This window comes from Salmo salar, chromosome 23 (assembly GCF_965601325.2).
Source record: "Salmo salar chromosome 23, fSalSal1, whole genome shotgun sequence".
Classification (NCBI taxonomy): Eukaryota; Metazoa; Chordata; class Actinopteri; order Salmoniformes; family Salmonidae; genus Salmo; species Salmo salar.
Window position 1 is genome coordinate 36071785 of NC_138313.1, and position 22373 is coordinate 36094157.

Below are 22373 nucleotides of genomic sequence, written 5' to 3' on the forward strand. Positions count from 1 at the left end.
CTCTCCCCTGTATTTACCCCTTTCTTTCACTCTCTCTCCCCCTGTATTTACCCCTTTCTTTCACTCTCTCTCCCCCTGTATTTACCCCTTTCTTTCACTCTCTCTCCCCCTGTATTTACCCCTTTCTTTCACTCTCTCTCCCCCTGTATTTACCCCTTTCTTTCACTCTCTCTCCCCCTGTATTTACCCCTTTCTTTCACTCTCTCTCCCCCTGTATTTACCCCTTTCTTTCACTCTCTCTCCCCCTGTATTTACCCCTTTCTTTCACTCTCTCTCCCCCTGTATTTACCCCTTTCTTTCACTCTCTCTCCCCCTGTATTTACCCCTTTCTTTCACTCTCTCTCCCCCTGTATTTACCCCTTTCTTTCACTCTCTCTCCCCCTGTATTTACCCCTTTCTTTCACTCTCTCTCCCCCTGTATTTACCCCTTTCTTTCACTCTCTCTCCCCTGTATTTACCCCTTTCTTTCACTCTCTCTCCCCCTGTATTTACCCCTTTCTTTCACTCTCTCTCCCCTGTATTTACCCCTTTCTTTCACTCTCTCTCCCCCTGTATTTACCCCTTTCTTTCACTCTCTCTCCCCCTGTATTTACCCCTTTCTTTCACTCTCTCTCCCCCTGTATTTACCCCTTTCTTTCACTCTCTCTCCCCCTGTATTTACCCCTTTCTTTCACTCTCTCTCCCCCTGTATTTACCCCTTTCTTTCACTCTCTCTCCCCCTGTATTTACCCCTTTCTTTCACTCTCTCTCCCCCTGTATTTACCCCTTTCTTTCACTCTCTCTCCCCTGTATTTACCCCTTTCTTTCACTCTCTCTCCCCTGTATTTACCCCTTTCTTTCACTCTCTCTCCCCCTGTATTTACCCCTTTCTTTCACTCTCTCTCCCCTGTATTTACCCCTTTCTTTCACTCTCTCTCCCCCTGTATTTACCCCTTTCTTTCACTCTCTCTCCCCCTGTATTTACCCCTTTCTTTCACTCTCTCTCCCCCTGTATTTACCCCTTTCTTTCACTCTCTCTCCCCCTGTATTTACCCCTTTCTTTCACTCTCTCTCCCCCTGTATTTACCCCTTTCTTTCACTCTCTCTCCCCCTGTATTTACCCCTTTCTTTCACTCTCTCTCCCCCTGTATTTACCCCTTTCTTTCACTCTCTCTCCCCTGTATTTACCCCTTTCTTTCACTCTCTCTCCCCTGTATTTACCCCTTTCTTTCACTCTCTCTCCCCCTGTATTTACCCCTTTCTTTCACTCTCTCTCCCCCTGTATTTACCCCTTTCTTTCACTCTCTCTCCCCTGTATTTACCCCTTTCTTTCACTCTCTCTCCCCCTGTATTTACCCCTGTCTTTCACTCTCTCTCCCCTGTATTTACCCCTTTCTTTCACTCTCTCTCTCTGTTGCTCCAAGAAGCACTTAACAACAACTTAAGCCACAGTACACCTCAGCTTTGTTCCAAATTCTTGGCTGCTGCCATGCCGAGCTTACTTCCAAATCAGTCAGCAGGATCCGACACAAAGCAGCGTTAAAAAAACACTCAGAGTGGGAAAACCAATCTATCCAAGCTGTTTTATCCACTGGACATCTGGAGGACTAGCTGAAGAGGAAGGAATTATATCTGTGCAGCACAGGCAGTCACTATGAACTATATTCTCCAGAAAGAGCAGTACAATAGCCACAGAAGGCCAAATATCAACACCATAATACACTATTGCCCACATCCACACGAGTCACTTACTGTAAAGTAGGTTTATATGATCTGTTTACAACGTTCACGGTTTACTACTTCCTCTGTCTTTACAGATTGTATCCACTCTCCCAGATACACAGCTGGAAGAGAGAGGCGGACAAGACAAGTGCACATACCTCCTCCCCTGCCCAGCTGAGAGACGTGCAGGAATGTGTCCCTCCCTTCCCCTAACCAGATGCTGTCCCCACTGTGCCAAGCTGCTCAGGCCTGGAAACAGTGGCACAGGAGGGTCAGGGCAGACAATGTTCCCATATCTATGTACCAGGATCATCAGTCTGTGCCCATGTGGATTGGGTTGGCAGGACTCCTGGCTAGCAGCTGCCAGCCAAACTTCATCAGCCATCTGATTGATGAGGATGGAGTAGCATATGTAACACTGATAAGAAAGCTTTACGGTAAAGCTTAGCATTTGACTGATATTGATGGGGTAGGTTGTGCAAAGTGAAGGAAAGTGAGGAGGGAACATAGTTTGCTGTCCTTGCATGAAGGGCAGCATTCGGTGAAGGCCATCTTCATACTGTGGAGCGTGTGAATGATGGTCACTGGTCACACATTTAAAGCAAGCTCACCTCATTTTTTCTTGCTTGTTCAATGCTTTAAAGCACAGCCGACAGGGGTAAAACAATAGCAGACACACAACAATGAGCTTTTCTGCCCTCCGTATTACAGCAGGAACAGCATGTGCATGAAAACAAACAGGGGGCTGAGGACAGAACAAGGTTCCACCTTGATCGCTGCGTGAATTCTGTCTGTTTCTGAAGTAAATACTACCACAAGGACAAACATTGGGAGATGGACGTTGAGAGCGCTTCTCCCTGCTAGATCAGCTGTGTGGGTCCTGTTACATTTTCCAGCATGACATTGGAATCCTGTACTCCCCAGTGTGGCTGCCAAGTCAGCCTACATGTTTGTTGGGTTGGGAGTTAGGCATGCAGCGGAAAGCGGAGCAATACAGTAGTGTTTGACAAAATTGCACTACCCAAAATACACTCTTCGTGGAATGAGACAGCTGCCGTCCATAGGCCCAGTTTGCTACACAATGTTACAGCTAATGATGCAGCCTGAGGGAGTTGTGAGAGTTTAGGTTGCTCCTACTCACTGGTTCACTAACCGTAACGGTTGGAGTTGACAAACTGTTCCTGTTCTGGCCTAATTTCACAATTCAACACTCTAACAGTGTGTGTGCCTCTCAAACACACATAAACTACAATTCTGTCACCTAATTCATTCTAAACAGCATTCATATGCCAAGTAGGTGCTAAGATTATTTGAACTGCAACAGTTTCCCTTTATATACACTACCGTTCAAAAGTTTGGGGTCACTTAGAAATGTCCTTGTTTTTGAAAGAAAAACAAAGTTTTTGTCCATTAAAATAACATCAAATTGATCAGAAATACAGTGTAGACATTGTTAATGTTGTAAATGACTATTGTAGCTGGAAACAGATGATTTTTTATGGAATATCTATGTACATGGGCATACAGAGGCACATTATCAGTAACCATCACTCCTGTGTTCCAATGGAACGTTGTGTTAGCTAATCCAAGTTTATCATTTTAAAAGGCGAATGGATCATTAAAAAACCCTTTTGCAATTATGATAGCACAGCTGAAAACTGTTGTACTGATTAAATAAGCAATAAAACTGGATGAGTTGAGTATCTGGAGCATCAGCATTTGTGGGTTTGATTACAGGCTCAAAATGGCTACAAACAAAGACCTTTCTTCTGAAAATCGTCAGTCTATTCTTGTTCTGAGAAATGAAGGCTATTCCATGCGAGAAATTGCCAAGAAACTGAAGATCTCGTACAGCGCTGTGTAATATTCCCTTCACAGAACTACACAAACTGGTTCTAACCAGACTAGAAATAGGAGTGGGAGGCCCCGGTGCACAACTGAGCAAGAGGACAAGTACATTAGAGTGTCTAGCTTGAGAAACAGATGCCTCACAAGTCCTCCACTGGCAGCTTCTTTAAATAGTACCCGCAAAACACCAGTCTCAACGTCAACAGTGAAGAGGCAACTCCGGGATGCTGGCCTTCTAGGCAGAGTTCCTCTGTCCAGTGTCTGTGTTCTTTTGCCAATCTTAATCTTTTATTTTTATTGGCCAGTCTGAGATATGGCTTTTTCTTTGCAAACTCTGCCTAGAAGGTCAGCATCCCGGAGTTGCCTATTCACTGTTGACGTTGAGACTGGTGTTTGGCGGGTACTATTTAATTAAGCTGCCAGTTGAGGACTTGTGAGGCGTCAGTTTCTCAAACTAGACACTCTTATGTACTTGTCCTTTTGCTCAGTTGTGCACCGGGGCCTCCCACTCCTCTTTCTATTCAAACAGGACCACTGGAAAACACAAGCACTCCTGGCCAACCATGTCTCTTAAGTACCACCCTTATTAACAGTTTTAATTAAGCTCCATGGAATATACAGTGCATCGGAAGTATTCAGACCCCTTGACTTTTTCTATATTTTGTTACGTTACAGCCTTATTATAAAATGTATTAAATCATTTTTTCCCCCTCATCAATCGACACACAATACCTCATAATGACAAAGAAAAAACAGGTTTTTAGAAATGTTTGCTAATTTATATAAAATGAAAAAATGAAATATCACCTTTACATAAGTATTCAGACTTATTAAGTACTTTGTTGAAGCACCTTTGGCAGCGATTACAGCATTGAGTCTTCTTGGGTATGACGCTACAAGCTTGGCACACCTGTATTTGGGGAGTTTCTCCCATTCTTTTCTGCAGATTCTCTCAAGCTCTGTCAGGTTGGATGGGGAGCGTTGCTGCACAGCTATTTTCGATCAGGTTCAAGTCCGGGCTCTGGCTGGGCTACTCAAGGACATTCAGAGACTCCTGCATTGTCTTGGCTGTGTGCTTAGGGTCGTTGTCCTATTGGAAGGTGAACCTTTGCCCCAGTCTGAGGTCATGAGCACTCTGGAGCAGGTTTTCATCAAGGACCTCTTTGTACTTTGCTTCATCTTTGCCTCGATCCTGACTAGTCTCCCAGTCCCTGCTGCTGAAAAATATCCCCACAGCATGATGCTGCGACAACCATGCTTCACCTTCGGGAAGGTGCCAGGTTTCCTCCAGACATGATGCTTGGCATTCAGGTTAAAGAGTTCAATCTTGGTTTCATCAGACCAGAGAATCTTGTTTCTCATGATCTAAGAGTCTTTAGAAAACCTCCAAGCAGGTTGTCATGTGCCTTTTACTGAGGAGTGGCTTCCATCTGGCCACTCTACCATAAAAGCCTGATTGGTGGAGTGCTGCAGAGATGGTTGTCTTTCTGGAAGGTTCTCCCATCTCTACAGAGGAACTCTGGAGCTCTGTCAGAGTGACCATCGGGTTCTTGGTCACCTCCCTGACCAAGACCCTTCTCCTCCGATTAATCAGTTTGGCTGGGCGGCCAGCTCAAAGGAAGTCTTGGTGGTTCCAAACATCTTCCATTATTTAGAATGATAGAGGCTACTGTGTTCTTGGGGAACTTCAATGCTGCAGACATTATTTGGTACCCTTCCCCAGATCTGTGCCTCGAAACAATCCTGTCTCTGAGCTCTATGCACAATTCCTTTGACCTCATGGCTTGGTTTTTGCTCTGACATGCACTGTCAACTGGGGGACCTTATGGAGACAGGTGTGTGCCTTTCCAAGTCATGTCCAATCAATTGAATTTATCACAGATGGACTGCAATCAAGTTTTAGAAACATCTCAAGGATGATCAATGGTAACAGGATGCACCTGAGCTCAATTTCGAGTCTCATAGCAAAGGGGCTGAATACTTAGGCTGGATTTCTGTACAGCACATTGTGACATCGGCTGATGTAAAAAGGGCTTCATAAATACATTTGATTGATTGATTGATTGATTATGTAAATAAGGTATTTCTGTTTTTTAGTAGATTGCTGAGGGAAACAATTATTTAATACATTTTAGAAAAGGGCTGAAATGTAACAAAATGTGGAAAAAGTCAAGGGGTCTGAATACCTTCCGAATGCACTGTAGCAGGAACAGCCCTTCTCCACAGCATAGTGTTGATAAATCATTTCCACTTACACCTAGGCTCATCCAATCAACCGATCAGGCTGCAGTGTCACTCTGAGCTGGTCAGTGGGGCTTTACAGTGGGGCTCTACAGTAGAACGTCTATGGCGGAACATCTACAAAGACTGGTCAGGGCTTTACCCAGTAATGGAATCAGACATTACTAGAGCAGAAGAGGCTGAAACTAGGTGACTGATTTCTCTAGACGGGCCTCTCATAGCGAGACGTGGCCGACCTCAACCCAACTCCACCTCCGACTCACCAGCCACATGGATGCCTAAACCCCACCTCCCACCCCTTCGGCCACATACGCCCCGCTCCATCCTGACAGATACAGTAGACCCCGACTCCAACACTACGAAGCAAAGAGATAGAGAGAAAGAGCCACTCAAGTGAGCGCATCACAAGCATCATAGGCAAACCAGTCCAATCCGGCACCCATAGATTTGAGCCCCTTGGGGTTCAAAGTACCCTGACAGTCAGTCAGCTGACATCAATGGGCCATGATGATGATGATGGCTCCTCCCCATCCTTAGCTCAGACAAGCTCCTGTCCAGAGCAGCTTACAGTAAGTCTGTCTGTGACCCAATCCTATAGATGGGACTGAGGGATTTTACCATGGAAGATCTAGGCTTCGTCAAAAATGGCACCCTATTCCCTTTGCAGTGCACTACTGTTGAGCAGGGCCGATAGGGTAGTGCACCATTAAGGGAATATGGTACCATTTGGGATGCATACCTAAGGGAACCTGGTGGTGAAGATGAAGGTCAGGCTGTGGTTTCAGAGGACGTTCCGAGGGGGAAAACACATGGTATCTCTCATAACCCTTTGGGCAGACATTTGTTGAATAAACATTGTTTCCATATAATTTCTATGAAATTACGTTTTAACCAATGTGTAATAGATGCTGAATAGACGTCTGTGTCCAGTGGGAAGTCCTGGAGTAGTGATGTGCGGTCAGGGTAGGGAGGGTAGGCAGTGCCTACCCTGTAAAAATGAATGAACATTTGTGGTGACCTGGTACAAAATGAGCAAGGATGCTAGGGGAAAGTCAGCCTCAACGTGTGCCTTTTTCCCGCCCTTCAAACTCCAAACTCAAGGCATTGACATGACTTGCGCATGCGTGTTTCTATCCTATACTGCCAGCTTCGCTGCCTTTCATGTGTCAATATGTCCCCTTCATTTTCATTGCACTCGAATAATACATACTTGCTCCTGCCTGAGGACGTCACACATCATCTGCAGCCTTTTGGCAGTTACGTTCGTTTTACTGCTAGCTAAAGTAAGCTGATCAGGATGGCTGAAATATTGCATCTGAAACAGTTTCCAAAGTTGGATTTTCTAGTGAAACAGGGGGTGATAAAGAAGACCAACACCTGAGTTTAGGGACCTACATCAAAGGAAGGGACAGAAATAACATGATAATTTCAATCTGAGTGGTATCAACAAAAAAAACTGTCTCTCTGGCAAAGCTGCTAGCAGCCGACTCTACATCTTCCCCTGCCTGCTGTTCTCCACCAGTGACAGCATGTGGACAACATCTGGTTACTGCGACTTGGACAACTTGCCTACAGCACTCAACAAGCATGAAAAATCTGTGTCTCACATCCAAAGTCATATAGCTCTTAAGATAGATCTGGCATTGAATGAACAGAGATTGAACGTCAGCATGCACAATGCAAAGGTAAAAGAGAACCGTGAGATTTTGAAAGACCTAGCTGATTAATGCTACATCATGCTACCTACAGTATGTAGGTAAACAGGAGTTGGCATTTCGTGGCAACGATGAGAGTGCCAGCTCATCAAACAGGTCCAGGGGAAACTATGTGGAACTATTACATATTGTGACGATCGTCGTAATGAGGAGACCAAGGTGCAGCGTGGTAAGTGCTCATGATTAATATTTATTATAACTCAGAACACTAAATCAAAACAACAAGGAAAACGAACGTCATGTTCTGCAGGCTTTACTGAGCTGTACAAAAACAAGATCCCACAACTGAAGGAGGGAAAAAGGGCTACCTAAGTATGATTCCCAATCAGAGACAACGATAGACAGCTGCCTCTGATTAGGAACCATACTCGGCCAAAACCAAAGAAATAGAAAACATAGAAAAGAACATAGAAATACAAAATCTAGAATGCCCACCCAAATCACACCCTAACCTAACCAAAATAGAGAAATAAAAGGGCTCTCTCCGGTCAGGGCGTGACAGTACCCCCCCCCCCCCCCTAAGGTGCGAACTCCCGGCCGCAAACCTGAACCTATAGGGGAGGGTCCGGGTGGGCATCTACCCATGGTGCCGGCTCCGGTTCGGGGCGTAGCTCCCGCTCCGATCGCTGATCCCTCCGCTTTTGTCTCACCGGACAGTGGATCGTCGTCGTCAGAACCGGACCGTGGATCATCGCCGGAGGCTCTGGACTGCAGACCGCCGCTGGAGACTCCGGACTGCAGACCGCTGCTGGAGACTCCGGACTGCAGACTGCCGCTGGAGGCTTCGGTCTGGGGGACATCGCTGGAGGCTCCGGACTGGGGGACGTCGCTGGAGGCTCCGGACTGTGGGACGTCGCTGGAGGCTCCGGACTGTGGGACGTTGCTGGAGGCTCCGGACTGTGGGCCGTTGCTGGAGGCTCCGGACTGTGGGCTGTTGCTGGAGGCTCCGGACTATGGGCCGTCTCAGGAGGTTCCGGACAGGGGACCGTCGTCGCAGGCTCCGTGCCATGGATTGTCACTGCAGGCTCCGCGCCTTGGATCCTCACTGGAGGCTTTGTGCCATGGATCATCACTGGAGGCTTCCGGGACATGGATTATCACTGGATGCTTCGTGCCATGGATCATCCCTACAGGCTCCGGGCCATGAATCATCCCTACAGGCTTCTTGCTATGGATCATCCCTACAGGCTCCGGGCCATGGATCATCACTGGAGGCTTCGTGCCATGGATTATCACTGGAAGCTCTGGACCATGGATTATCACTGGAGGCTTCGTGCCATGGATCATCACTACAGGCTCAGGGCCATGGATCATCACTGGAGGCTTCATGCCATGGATCATCACTGGAGGCGTCGGACCATGGATCATCACTGGAGGCTTCGTACGTGGAGCCGGAACGGGTCTCACTGGACTGAGGAGACGTACTGACAGCCTGGTGCGTGGAGCTGCCACAGGGCGTACCAGGCTGGAGAGACGCACTGGAGGCCAGGTGCGTGGAGCAGAAATGGGGCGTACCAGACTGGAGAGACTCACTGGAGGCCGGGTGTGTGGAGCAGGCACAGGGCATACCAGACTGGAGAGACTCACTGGAGGCCGGGTGCGTGGGGCAGGCACAGGATATACTGGGCCTTGGAGGCGCACTGGAGGGCCCGAGCGTAGAGCTGGCACAACCCGTCCTGGCTGGATGCTTACTTTTGCCCGGCAAATGCGGGGCGCTGGCACATGACACACTGGGCTGTGAATGCGCACTGGCGACACAGTGCACGGAGCCGGCACAGGATATCCTGGACCGAGGAGGTGTACTGGAGACCAGGAGCACTGAGCTGGCACCACCCTTCCTGGCTGAATGCTCACTCTAGCCCGGCAAATGCGGGGCGCTGGCACAGAGTGCACCGGGCTGTAAATGCGCACTGGCGACACAGTGCGCATCACTGCATAACACGGTGCTTGCTCGGTCACTCGCTCCCCACGGTAAGCACGGGGAGTTGGCTCAGGTCTGAACCCTGACTTAGCCAATCTCCCCGTGTGCCCCCCCCCAAAAATGTTTTGGGGCTGCCTCTCGTGCTTGCCTCGTGGTTGGTATAATGCCTCGTAATATCGCCGCTCTGTTCTTGCTGCCTCCATCTCCTCCTTCGGACGGCGATACTCCCCGGGCCTTGTCCAGGGTCCTGCTCCATCCAGGATTTCCTCCCAGGATTTCCTCCCAGGTCCAGTCCTCCTGACCACGCTGCTTGGTCCGTTGGTGGTGGGATCTTCTGTAACGTTCGTCGTAATGAGGAGACCAAGGTGCAGCGTGGTAAGTGCTCATGAATAATATTTATTATAACTCAAAACACTAAATCAAAACAACAAGGAAAACGAACGTCACGTTCTGCAGGCTTTACTGAGCTGTACAAAAACAAGACCCCACAACTGAAGGAGGGAAAAAGGGCTACCTAAGTATGATTCCCAATCAGAGACAACGATAGACAGCTCCCTCTGATTAGGAACCATACTCGGCCAAAACCAACGAAATAGAAAACATAGAACACCCTGACCTAACCAAAATAGAGAAATAAAAGGTCTCTCTCAGGTCAGGGCGTGACACATATGTCTTTGCTGAAAAGAATGAACCGTTAGCAACCCATTTAACGACCGCCCCCATCTTTTTTTTGCTCAAGGCCTGTAAGGGAATTTTCAATGAAACTGCATTTGTTTAAAAAAAGAAACTTCTACATTTTATTAACCTTTTCTTTTTTTACAACACAAACCATCCACACACAAGTGACAACATCCAGATGCACAAAAACATCCACATCACACCTAGACCCACCTGCTCACAACCCCTTCTCCAGTGCCTACAGTACATCACTCTCCGCCACATGGCCTCAGACTGCACCATTTTGTTTCTGTCCATCGCCAACGCACTTTCAACACAAAACTGTCATCAAGGCAAAGGGTGGCTATTTGAAATAATGAAATATGAAATATATTTTAATTTGTTTAACACTTTTTTCTTACTACATAATTCCATATGTGTTATTTCATAGTTTTGATGTCTTCACTATTATTCTACAATGTAGAAAATAGTAACAATAAAGAAAAACCCTTGAATGAGTAGGTGTTCTAAAACTTTTGACCGGTAGTGTATATCTCAATCAGTAGCGCCGTCTACCATTATTACATTACATGTCTATTGTGTTAGTATATATCTCAATCAGTAGCGCCGTAAACCATTATTACATTACATGTCTATTGTGTTAGTATATATCTCAATCAGTAGCGCCGTCTACCATTATTACATTACATGTCTATTGTGTTAGTATATATCTCAATCAGTAGCGCCGTCTACCATTATTACATTACATGTCTATTGTGTTAGTATATATCTCAATCAGTAGCGCCGTCTACCATTATTACATTACATGTCTATTGTGTTAGTATATATCTCAATCAGTAGCGCCGTCTACCATTATTACATTACATGTCTATTGTGTTAGTATATATCTCAATCAGTAGCGCTGACTACTAGGCATTTTGTATATATAGTGCTGTCTACATGTAGGCCTACTTGCTGGCATTTGGGCTGCTGTCTGTAGTGCTGAACGTCCCCTGTTCATGCAGGGCACAAGCTATTAGGGCCTGTGAATGTGTGTCTAATGTTTGCGCCGCATATCTGCTGCTGTTTTATGATTGGTTGTGGTTGTTTGATGGCTATCTTTGTGATCCTGTCATACCGATAAACACCATAGCAAAAATCCACTTTATGAGTGTGTGTGTGTGCGAGTGAGAGACGGGGATACCGGGCATCAGACCTTACCGGGCATCAGATCTTACCGGGCATCAGATCTGACCGGACATCAGACCTTACCGGGCATCAGACCTTACCCGGCATCAGACCTTACCGGGCATCAGACCTTACCGGGCATCAGACCTTACCCGGCATCAGACCTTACCGGGCATCAGACCTTACCGGGCATCAGACCTTACCGGGCATCAGACCTTACCGCACACTACTGCTCTGTAGAGATCACTCATGCACAGACAGAGAAGTACATAGATACACATACACACGTACAAACAAGTGCACACGTGCATGAACGCATGCACGTACACACACACACACAAACACACGCCTCAACACATACACACGCTCATACGCATGCCAATACCTCCATGAACAGGTCCTTTGTATTGCAGAAGCCTCTTTCTGGTGTATGGTGTCATTTCTCTTCAGAAATGACTCTCAACTGTCTCAACAAAGGCAGCTGAAAGAGGATTCTTGTTGCAAACCTACTGACAACATGTTCTTTATGGACTCACAGAGAAAGACCGGTGATAAATGTAAGAAAGAACGCAGTTAAGAGGAAACCGGAAAGTCCTGTTTGAGGAGAATAGAGAAATCCCTCCCCTCTGTCTCTCTTTCTTTCTGTCTGTCTCTTTCTTCCTCTGTCTCTGTGTCTCTATGCAGCTGTCTAAAGCAGCCAAGCACAAGCTGATTACAGGTCTCAGGTTCCTAGAGTAGAGACAAGTCTCTCACAGTGCAGCCAAGCCACATAGAAACAGACTGCCTAAGGACAGAGCAGGAGAAGTCTCCCATAGCTCTTTAGGGATAGACTAAACATGTACAACACATGGTTAGGAAGGGACTGAGTCCTGAGATTGTGGGTCAAAGACATTAAGCAAGAACTATTAATCTGCAGTGTTTCTAAACTATATCTCTGTGGAGCGTGATGTGAAGTTGCATGAAAAGCTCTGATGAGAAATGATACCTTTTTGAAAACAAAAGAAGATCCATTGGGTTCTTTCAGTGCATGCAGTAACCAACTCAACAGGCAGCGTAAACTCTATCATTGGGTTCTTTGGGTGCATGCAGTAACCAACTCAACAGGCAGCGTAAACTCTATCATTGGGTTCTTTGGGTGCATGCAGTAACCAACTCAACAGGCAGCGTAAACTCTATCATTGGGTTCTTTGGGTGCATGCAGTAACCAACTCAACAGGCAGCGTAAACTCTATCATTGGCGCAGGGAAGAGAACAGCTTTGCAGGTGCACATTGAAGGGCTGTTGAGGAATAGCTCATACATAAATATCAGATCAACTGACTCAAAAAAATAAATATATTTGTCACATGCGCCGAATACAATGTACCCAAATCAATGTGCGGGGGTACAGGTTAGTCGAGCCTTTTGGACCTAGACTTGGTGCTTCAGTACCGCTTGCCGTGCGGTTGCAGAGAGAACAGTCTATGACTTGGGTGACTGGAATCTTTAAAAAGAAATTGGGCCTTCCTCTGACACCGCCTGGTATAGAGGTCCTGGATGGCAGGAAGCTTGGCCCCAGGTGATGTATTGGGCCGTACACACTACCCTCTGTAGCGCCTTACGGTCGGATGCCGAGCAGTTGCCATACCAGGAGGTGATGCAACCGGTCAGGATGCTCTTGATAGTGCAGCTGTAGAATTTTTTGAGGATCTGGGGAACCATGCCAAATCTTTTCAGTTTCCTGAGGGGGAGACTGTCTTGGTGTATTTGGACCATGATAGTTTGTTGGTGATGTGGACACCAAGGTGGCAGGTAGCCTAGTGGTTAGAGCATTGGGCCAGTAACTGAAAGGTTGCTAGATAAAATCTCTGAGCTGACAAGGTAAAAATCTGTCGTTCTGCCCCTGAACAAGGCAGTTAACCCACTGTTCCTAGGTCATCATTGTGAATAAGAATTTGTTTCTAACTGACTTGCCTAGTTCAAAAGTAACTCTAAACTCTTGACCCACTACAGCCCTGTTGATGTTAATGGGGTCCTGTTCTGCCCTTCTTTTGCTGTAGTCCACGATCATCTCCTTTGTCTTGCTCACATTTGAGGGAGAGGTTGTTGTTCTGGCACCACACTGCCAGACCTCCTTCCTATAGACTGTCTCATCATTGTCAGTCATCAGGCCTATTGCAACTGAAAATGCAATCCTCAGGGACCTTAGCTTACAACCAACTGTATAATCACATAAGAAGTAAGTAGACCTCCTTGTATGAAATGCATGAAAATAACTCCATTCTTTTTAAGATTTTGGGATATGCAACCATGGCAGATCATTGCTGGACCTTAAAACAAGTAGAAACCTTTCAGTGTGAAGAGAGCCTAGGTGGAAGGTTTCACTGATGGAAGGGTGACCTTTGAACTAAAGGCAAACTGCACGTCCACATGGCCCTGGCAGTATGAAGAAGGGCCCCAAGGCAACAACCAGAGAGACTAATGTAACCCTCAACTACCACTACACAGTGCAGTCAGTGTCTGTCCAGGCTATCCTTACCAAACCTCATAGAGAATACTGTGATCAACAGTTGTGGTCAAATATATTGGCACCCTTGCACGATTCACTATTTCTGAAAACATAAGTTCAAATTAAAAAAACGTTTGGTGTTCACATGTGTTTTTGTATGATTTAACACTGTTAAGGTTTGAGATGTTTTTTTTAATGAAATTTAGATTTTTCACTTTAAAACAAAAAATGGCCTGGACTAAATTATTCAAAATCCGAAATAATTTGTTTGGAGGCAGGTGATTCTCGTGTATGTCTAATTTACCTCACCTGTGGTAAGGTGCAGTTGCCTACAGGGTCATAATAGCCATTCAAGGGCCTCCCGAGTGGCGCAGCGGTCTAAGGCATCATTACAGACCCGGGTTCGATCCCAGGCTGTCTCACAGCTGGCCGTGACCGGGAGACCCATTGATGCGGCGCACAATTGGCCCAGCGTCATCCGGGTTAGGGGAGGGTTTGACCGGCCGGGATGTCCTTGTCCCAACGTGCTCTGCGACTCCTTGTGGTGGGCCGGTGTTTCTACCGACACATTGGTGTGGCTGGATTCCGGGTTAAGCGTGCGGCTTGGCCGGCTTGTGCTTCGGAGGACGCATGGCTCTCGATCTTCGCATCTACCGAGTCCGTACTGGAGTTGCAGCAATGGGACAAGACTGTAACTACCAATTGGATATCACGAAAAGGGGGTAAAAGTACTACATAAATATATATATATATATATATATGAAGCCCATTATAAAGACCTGACCATATATATATATATAGCCATTCAACCAGTTTTTAAAAGAGAATACTGAACATTCTGCTCCATTGCACTCCATTGTAAAGTGCAAGGGTGCCAATATATTTGACCGCAACTTGTATGAGTACCAACTTCTGATTTGTTTTTAGATGACTAAAAGAAGGTAACAAGTGGATTAAAATCCCAACCAGTTTGGATGTGGAAAAACCCGGGCAGCATTCCTGTAGCTTGGAGGACTGGGGCAAGGACAGGAACGGCAGGATTTGGGTCAAGTTTCAGACTCACAGAGGAAGTGTGCAATTTGGCACTGAAAGGCTCTATTGGTAGGTTGTTGATTCCCTTCATAAGAGATCATTGCACAACAAGCATTATACACATACTAGGTTACAATTTAGTTTGATTAATATATATTTTGTGTAATGTGCATAACTGATCTGCTAAAAAAGCAAGTAATTTCGGCACCACGTTACGTACTAAATGTAGGCATTGGACTAACCATCAGCAGTCTAGAAATAACTTTATATTGTACTTATATATCCTTCACAAACCCTTTATAAACTTATTATGAAGCCCATTATAAAGACCTGACCATTCAGACACACATGTGGGACCATTTTATCCCATCTGTATACACACATAGAAAAGTATAGATAAGTATAATAGAATATCGTTTATAGATAGTGTGAATGAAGTACATTTATTCTAAAAACAGAGCAAACCTGGAAATATCCTCATGATTAGAAGAGAGGCAAACCTGCAGGCCAGGACAAAAGAATGATCACCCTGAGCACTGAGCCAACTCTCAACACATGCTTCCTCTTCCCTTACAGTAATACCCATTCACTATCAACGGGCCTCCAAGCTTTCTCCCAAAACCTGACCTCCCAGACACACATTTTAGCGTCATCACTGACTCTGTCCTCAACACCGCCCCTCACCCCTATTTACCATATAAAGACCAACTTCAAAGTGTAGGCTAGTCATACTCATAATATTATACTCATTCTGAGCAAAATTATTACTACTGAGTTATTCTGAATGAGAAAAATCCTAAACATTTTCTACAAGTTGTGTTTATCATAAAATAAACACAAACCTCAAACTCCAATTCAGGATATCAGGATAAGGATAGGCTCCACTAGGGAAATAATTTGTTACTTTGTTTCAATAAGTGAGCACTGTCCAAAAGGTAGCTAGCCTAAGCTGGGAAAAACCAAAACCATTATATTGTAGTAAACTCAACAATGTCATGCATATGCAACTTGCAGCCTAATTATGTATAAGAATGTTACAAAGCTCACATGTTACAAAACTCTCATGGCAATTTTCCCATACATTATTTATAGAAGTAGCCTAACCCAGGGCTCTTTAACCTTTTCTTGCCCAGGGACCCCCTCTCAGGCAAATTGGCGACCCAGGGACCCATCATACATTAGCAACAATATATATTTTTAAATGCATGTCTTGTCTTATGGTCAGGTGAATAATTCACATTATACAATAAATAGATTTGGTCGTTTTTTATTATTATTTTTACCTCCCCACATTATAATTGGAAGTGTAAACTCTAACAAAGCCTATTAGCGAGAAATGTAACTTCAAATACATTTTCGCTAAGAACAGCTATTTAGCTGGTTAAACAAAGGTTAGCCGTGTGTTGGCAAAAATGTCCAAGTCAAGAAAGCACTTGCCGCGCTGGTAGCGGGTACTTTTTCAAAGCCCATGTCAGATACTCCATTAAGTGTAATTGGCTCCAATGAGTTCAATTTGTTCAATATTAGGAGTTGAGAAATAAAGTTGCTACCATTAGAAAGAAAACATTATCCTCTACTGTAGGTGTGTCATTCAACATGGGTTTATTCTGTTGTTGCTAGCGATATTCATTAAAACATTGAAATAATAAAATAATCAAAACCACTTTATTTTTATATATATATATTTTCGCGGAACCCTGCAGTACGGACCCCTGCAGTACGGACCCCTGGAGTACAGACCCCTGGAGCTATCAACAGCCAGTGGCCTACATCCCAAAAAGCATGTATCATATACATACGTCGGATGCGCAGGCGTACTCGACTGTACAATAACAATGGCCCCAGATATCTTGTTGCAACATGCATTCATTGATTTTTCAGTTTTTTTGCTGAAACTATCATGAATGGGATAAATTCCTTAAAAATATCAGTCGATGTACACTGACACATTTCAATCTTAACACTTCAATTCAATGTCAAAACTATACAGTCTAGAAATTCTGTGATATCAGTCATGAAGCAAGCAATGCATTGAGAGTCAGATCAATATGTGCAATAATAAACCTATCAAATCGATACCTTACAATGGACAGCCCGATCCGAAGCCGACATCCCGTTAGAAACCTCCGTGCGTTGAGAAGCTGTCAGTGCGAGTTCGGGTGGAACAAGGAGGGAAAGAATTGTCCCCTTCAACACGTCCTTGTTTGTCTCCTAAACAACTCTGCTGCTGTCAAAATCGCCCACATACAGCCCACAGAGCACTGCCCACCAGCCGGAACTGACGTCATGATTGACAGCTGGTGTGAAAGAACCACAACCCCCCCCCCCCTGACACACCTATCTTTTCAGCGAATAGAAAGAGCCCGTCTTTCCCTTGAGCAGGACGCCCCCTAACAAAGGGATGACGTTAGGGAGCAAGGCAGTAATCCAACTCATGTTCACTAGCTGCTGCGTTGGCCAATGTAGTAGGACAAATGTTCACAGAGCGTGAAGACTCGAAATATGGGTATTTTAATCACTTTTATATTCTAATATCTACAGTTACTAAACGTTTTTATATGTATGTACATCTATTACAGGGTTCTAAACATAACCTACAGCTCCTATTATTGTTCCTGTACTACTGTGCATTCATCTTTTCATAATAAAATAGGATCTTATTCTGCATTGAAGGGTGCTGCGCTTACTCCCGTATTCAGTGCTGCAGAAGGCACACATCCTGTGGTCAGACAACCCCTGAAATGTCATCACACACGGACACGTCATGTGACCCTACTACATGTCATGTGTCATGCCCCCTGCCTCCACAGCTCACCACTGGCCCAAGACATAGGACTTGATTTTACATTTCAGTCATTTAGCAGACGCTCTTTTCCAGTGTGACTTACAGGAGCAAGGAAGGTTAAGTGCTTTGCTCAAGGGCACATAGGCAGATTTTTCACCTAGTCGTCTCAGGGATACAAACCAGCCACCTACTGGCCCAATGCTCTTAACCGCTAGGCTACCTACCCATAGCATTTTTGACAAGGTCATACTATAGCCTACTGTGCAAACAACACAGGCATACCAGGGCAGGGATGGAGGACCTTGTCAAAGAACAGCTTGTATAAAATATGTTTTAAAAAATACACTTAATTCAAAATAACTGTTTTTATGTAGCCTAAATTCTTCAGCCACGCTTCTGTGGATAATATGAAAACCAGTCAATACAGTATCACTGTGAAGAATGCCAAGCACATCATGGGGGGTGTAGTAAGTTAGCCACAGTTTAACTGATTTAGATACATTTTAATATGATAATATTGACGGCTAGCCAAGTCATGAAGTCATCCAATAAATTGCTGCAATAAGTTCAACATTAAAGGAGAAGTTTCCTTTGTTACAGCCAAATCTCTATTTTTGATATAAATGACATGTTATAGAAGGTTCCAGACATCTTTTTTGTGATATTGCATGTTTTTGAGAAATTTAGCCCAAACAGCAAATCACTTCTTCGTCCTCGTTGTGTAATATGGAGCCCTGAAAAACATTAACAAAGGCTCCAAAAACACCCAAATATGTCCTTTTAGAAACGACAAAGTGCTCAGTATAGTGATGCAGATGTTAAGATGTTGTACACATGAAATTGTGTCATTCCGAACTTTATCCACAATGTTATACTCCCTTTTGCACAACTCAAGCCGTTTCCCCTATCCAGCTGGTCCATTTTCCGCATAGCCTGCTGCTGCATGTAACTGCCAAAATAAAGGAAACCCGAACATAAAGCATCTTAGCTATGGAAAGCATGGGGTGCTTCCACACAGGAAGTTCCAGACACTTGTAGAATCTATGGCAAGGTGCATTGAAGCTGTTTTGGTGGCTCATGGCGGCCCAACGCTGTATTAAGCAGCAAGTCAGTATTCGTCATCCATCCATGTCTGAGGAAATTGGGCGATGACGTGTAAACTGGCCACTAGGGGCAACATTGAACGCTGTTACCTTCAAGTAGGTCTCGGTTTTGCTAGGGTGTTGTGGACTGGGATGATGGATGGGCGTTAACATCTGATTTTAAATGTTGCAAGTTCGATCCAGCGATAGAAAGTTGTTGTTTTTATTTTTGTTTTAAGCCTATCCCAAATCTTAACCCTTACCTTAACCATTCAGAGTTAATGCCTAACCTTAAACATGTGGAGTTAATGCCTAAACTTAACCTTAAACACTTCAAAATGTGACGTTTGAGAAACATGTATGAATGTCTTATTCTGATGTGAGACTGTGAGAGCTCCTAGCTGCGCTTCGTATCCCTCATTTACTCAATGTTTCCTTTATTTTGGTATCGCTGGTATCGCTTGAGTCACAGTAGAATGGAACAGGCCTATAACGTTGCGGATAAAGTTTGGAATGACACAATTCATCTTAAGATCTTAAGACATGCATCACTATACTGACAGCTTTCCCGGTTCTAAAAGTGTATCTGGGTGTTTTTGGAGCCTTTGTTCATGTTTTTTCAGGGGCCCCATACTACACAATGAGGATGAGGATGTGATTTGCTGTTTGGGGTACATTTCTCAAAAATGTGAAATCATGAAAAAGGTCTCTGGAACCTTCCATAACATTCCATTTACATAAAAAATGTAGATTTGGTTGTAAAAAAGGAAACATTCCTTTAATGGACCATTTGTGTTTGTACTGGCCTGGTCAAGTGCTGAGTGTGCAACAACCCTCCACTGATTTCTCCTGCAGCCTGTTTCCTCATGTTCTGTCCCTGGTCTGGACTCCATCACACTGTGTCCAGTGCCATTGGCAGAGGGCTGTGTGTTGCTCCATCAGACCTTGGCCCAGATACCCTCCTCCTCTTCCCACACACATGCACACACACACACGTACGCACGCACGCACGCACGCACGCACGCACGCACGCACGCACGCACGCACGCACGCACGCACGCACACACACACACACACACACACACACACACACACACACACACAGAGCCTCGTGACAAGCGGTAATCAGCAGCTCTCTGCATTCCCTGGAGTGGCTCCAAGGCCCCAGTCACCAGTCACCAGCCATTGCACTGGAGGTTCCCTGGAGCGACTCCAAGGCCCCAGCCACCAGCCATTGCACTGGAGGTTCCTCGCTGTGAGCAAAGGAACATTAGAAGATAAGGCTCATTTCAACACTTTTCAGAGGGGTTGTCAAAAAGTGTCGGGCATTGGATTTTTTCTGTCTGCACCTCTTTATTTGGTATCACAATCTGAATCTGGGGGATGGACACAGAATGTTTCCCCACAGCTCCTTCATTGAGGAACAACCCATTGACTCCCATTTGAGACAGAATGGCACAATGTCCTGAACCTAATTCCTCAAACCTACTTCATTCTCCTCGTTTTGCCCAAAAAACCCTGTTTATACCTGGCAGGCATCTTTAATCCTAATCTTCTCCGCATTCTGACTGTGCCCACATTTTTAGACAGGTGTAGACGATTAAAAGACGCATTGTGATCTGATTGTGATCAGATCTTCCTTTCCATACATTTATAGGATCATGAATCAGTATGAGATGAGATACAGTACTCTATTATCCTTTTGCACAGATATTTGCTTACAAACTGCCCATAAATGCCTACCATAAAGGTACCCTCAAACCACGGCAGGCTTTGGAGTCAGACCGACACTTTCTATTTCTTGCCATCCTTTCAATTACAGTTTTTATTTGGTTTATTTTACCTTTATTTTAACATAGTCCCTCTGTTAAAATAGAGACCAGTCTCTCTTTCACAAGGGAACCCTGTATACAAATAATTTACTAAATACAATACAATGCAAATATACAAAAACTTCAAATACATTCAAGAAACACAATTACATTCATCAGCCAGAGAGGCACCAGAACATCCAGCTGTATGAACTCTATAGATTGTTTCATACATGGTGTGCAAACAAACTAAAAGCAGATTTACCTAACTCTGAGGAGAACAAAGGTATTTCCAGAGTTAGCCATCCCTGAGACCGTGAACGGTAACTCGTATGCCTAAAGGTTATTAACGAAGTTAGATACAGTGGGAGTTTTTGTAAGAGAGCTTTATAAATAAAAAAGAGAGTGTGACTTCAAAGAGGGCCAGCCTACTTCTGGTAAAGAGTGCAGTGATGTGTACTGAACCTGTCTCCCTTAGTAAAGCGAAGTGCGCTATGGTAAACTGATTCTAACGGTTTTAATGAAGTGGCAGCTGCATTCATATAGATCAGGGATGGGAAACAATGATGGGGTGGGGGCCACAAAAAAATCTGAACGCATCATGAGGGGCTGCAGTGGCTCAGCGGGTCGGAGTACCCACATACCCTTCACACAGAGTCAGAGCCAGCCCCAGGCTTTTGGAAGCACTAAGCGACAACAGAAAAGATCAGCGTGCCTACCATCCCTGATATAGAGGATGTCGTGATAGTCTAGGACCGGTAGGAATGTCGATTGAATGACCTGCTTTCTAATATTTAGCGAGTTTCAACTGTTCACACATTGGAGTAATGTCTTTATCCTGCCAACTGCATAGATGTTATTACATTTTTTAGTAGAGATCAAATATCAATCAATATCAATTAAATATCAGTGTCTGGACTACTGGCCTGTAGTGGTTAGAGCATTGGGCCAGTACCCGGAAGGTTGCTGGATTGAATCCCTGAGCTGACAAGGTAAAACTCTGTCGTTATGCCCCCGAGCAAGGCAGTTAACCCACTGTTCCTGGGCGCCGAAGAAGTGGATGTTGATTAAGGCATCCTCCCGCACCTCTCTGATTCAGAAGGGTTGGGTTAAATGACACATTTCAGTTGAATACATTCAGTTGGACAACTGACTAGGTATTCCCCTTTCCCCCTTTCCCCCTATATGGGTCTGGACTTAGTAAAATGGCCCTCTTCCCCCACCTGCTGCTGAAATGCACACTGTGCATCACAATTCAATTTACTTAAATGTGTTGAAATTCAGATGCACTCTAAAATCTAATTTAACTGCAAAATAGATTGTGCTGAGAAATTGTTTAGCAATTAGGGACATATATATATACAGGAGCAATGTGGAGACTAGGTTATTGTGTGATTGTTGAGTGTCTCTGGCCTACAAGCAGGCACTAGATGGCGATCTAATCACCTTTCTGAATTCAAAGCAGATTTAAATTTCAATGTTCATTTTTTTTATTTAACCTTTTTTTAACTTGGCAAGTCAGTTAAGAACAAATACTTATTTTACAATGACGGCCTACCCCGGCCAAACCCGCCCCTAACCCGGACGACGCTGGGCCAATTGTGCGCTGCCCTATGGGATAAAGTAATAAGGTGGATTAGAGCTTGTTCATCCCAGTAAATTGTGTTTCAAGTATTAAAGTGGAATACAATTTATCCAAATGCAGATTGTGACTAAATAAGATTCTGTTTATAATAGGGGAAAGTCATATTTCAGATGGAGGTGTGAGAGGACACCCACTTTGTGGCTTTTTTTTTCAAGTGAATGCCTTGAAAAGGGTGCAGATGAAGACAGTCACTGTAGGATTGATATGACCTCATCCCACAGGCAGTCACTGTTACCACTTTATCTACAGAAAATGAATAA

At 44.7% G+C, this 22373-nt stretch overlaps 1 protein-coding gene across 2 annotated transcripts in view; it reads right to left on the bottom strand.

Moving 5' to 3' along the window:
• The window catches only part of LOC106584489 (peroxisome proliferator-activated receptor alpha), a 66274-nt gene extending 49223 nt beyond the window's left edge, over positions 1-17051 (bottom strand). Inside the window, exon 1 of one of the 2 annotated variants that reach the window (XM_014169857.3) lies at positions 16870-17051. The gene's annotated coding sequence lies outside the window, so the exon portion shown is untranslated. The remainder of the gene's footprint in view (positions 1-16869) is intronic. The other variant, XM_014169858.3, reaches the window with a different exon arrangement.
• Positions 17052-22373: the final 5322 nt, after the last annotated feature.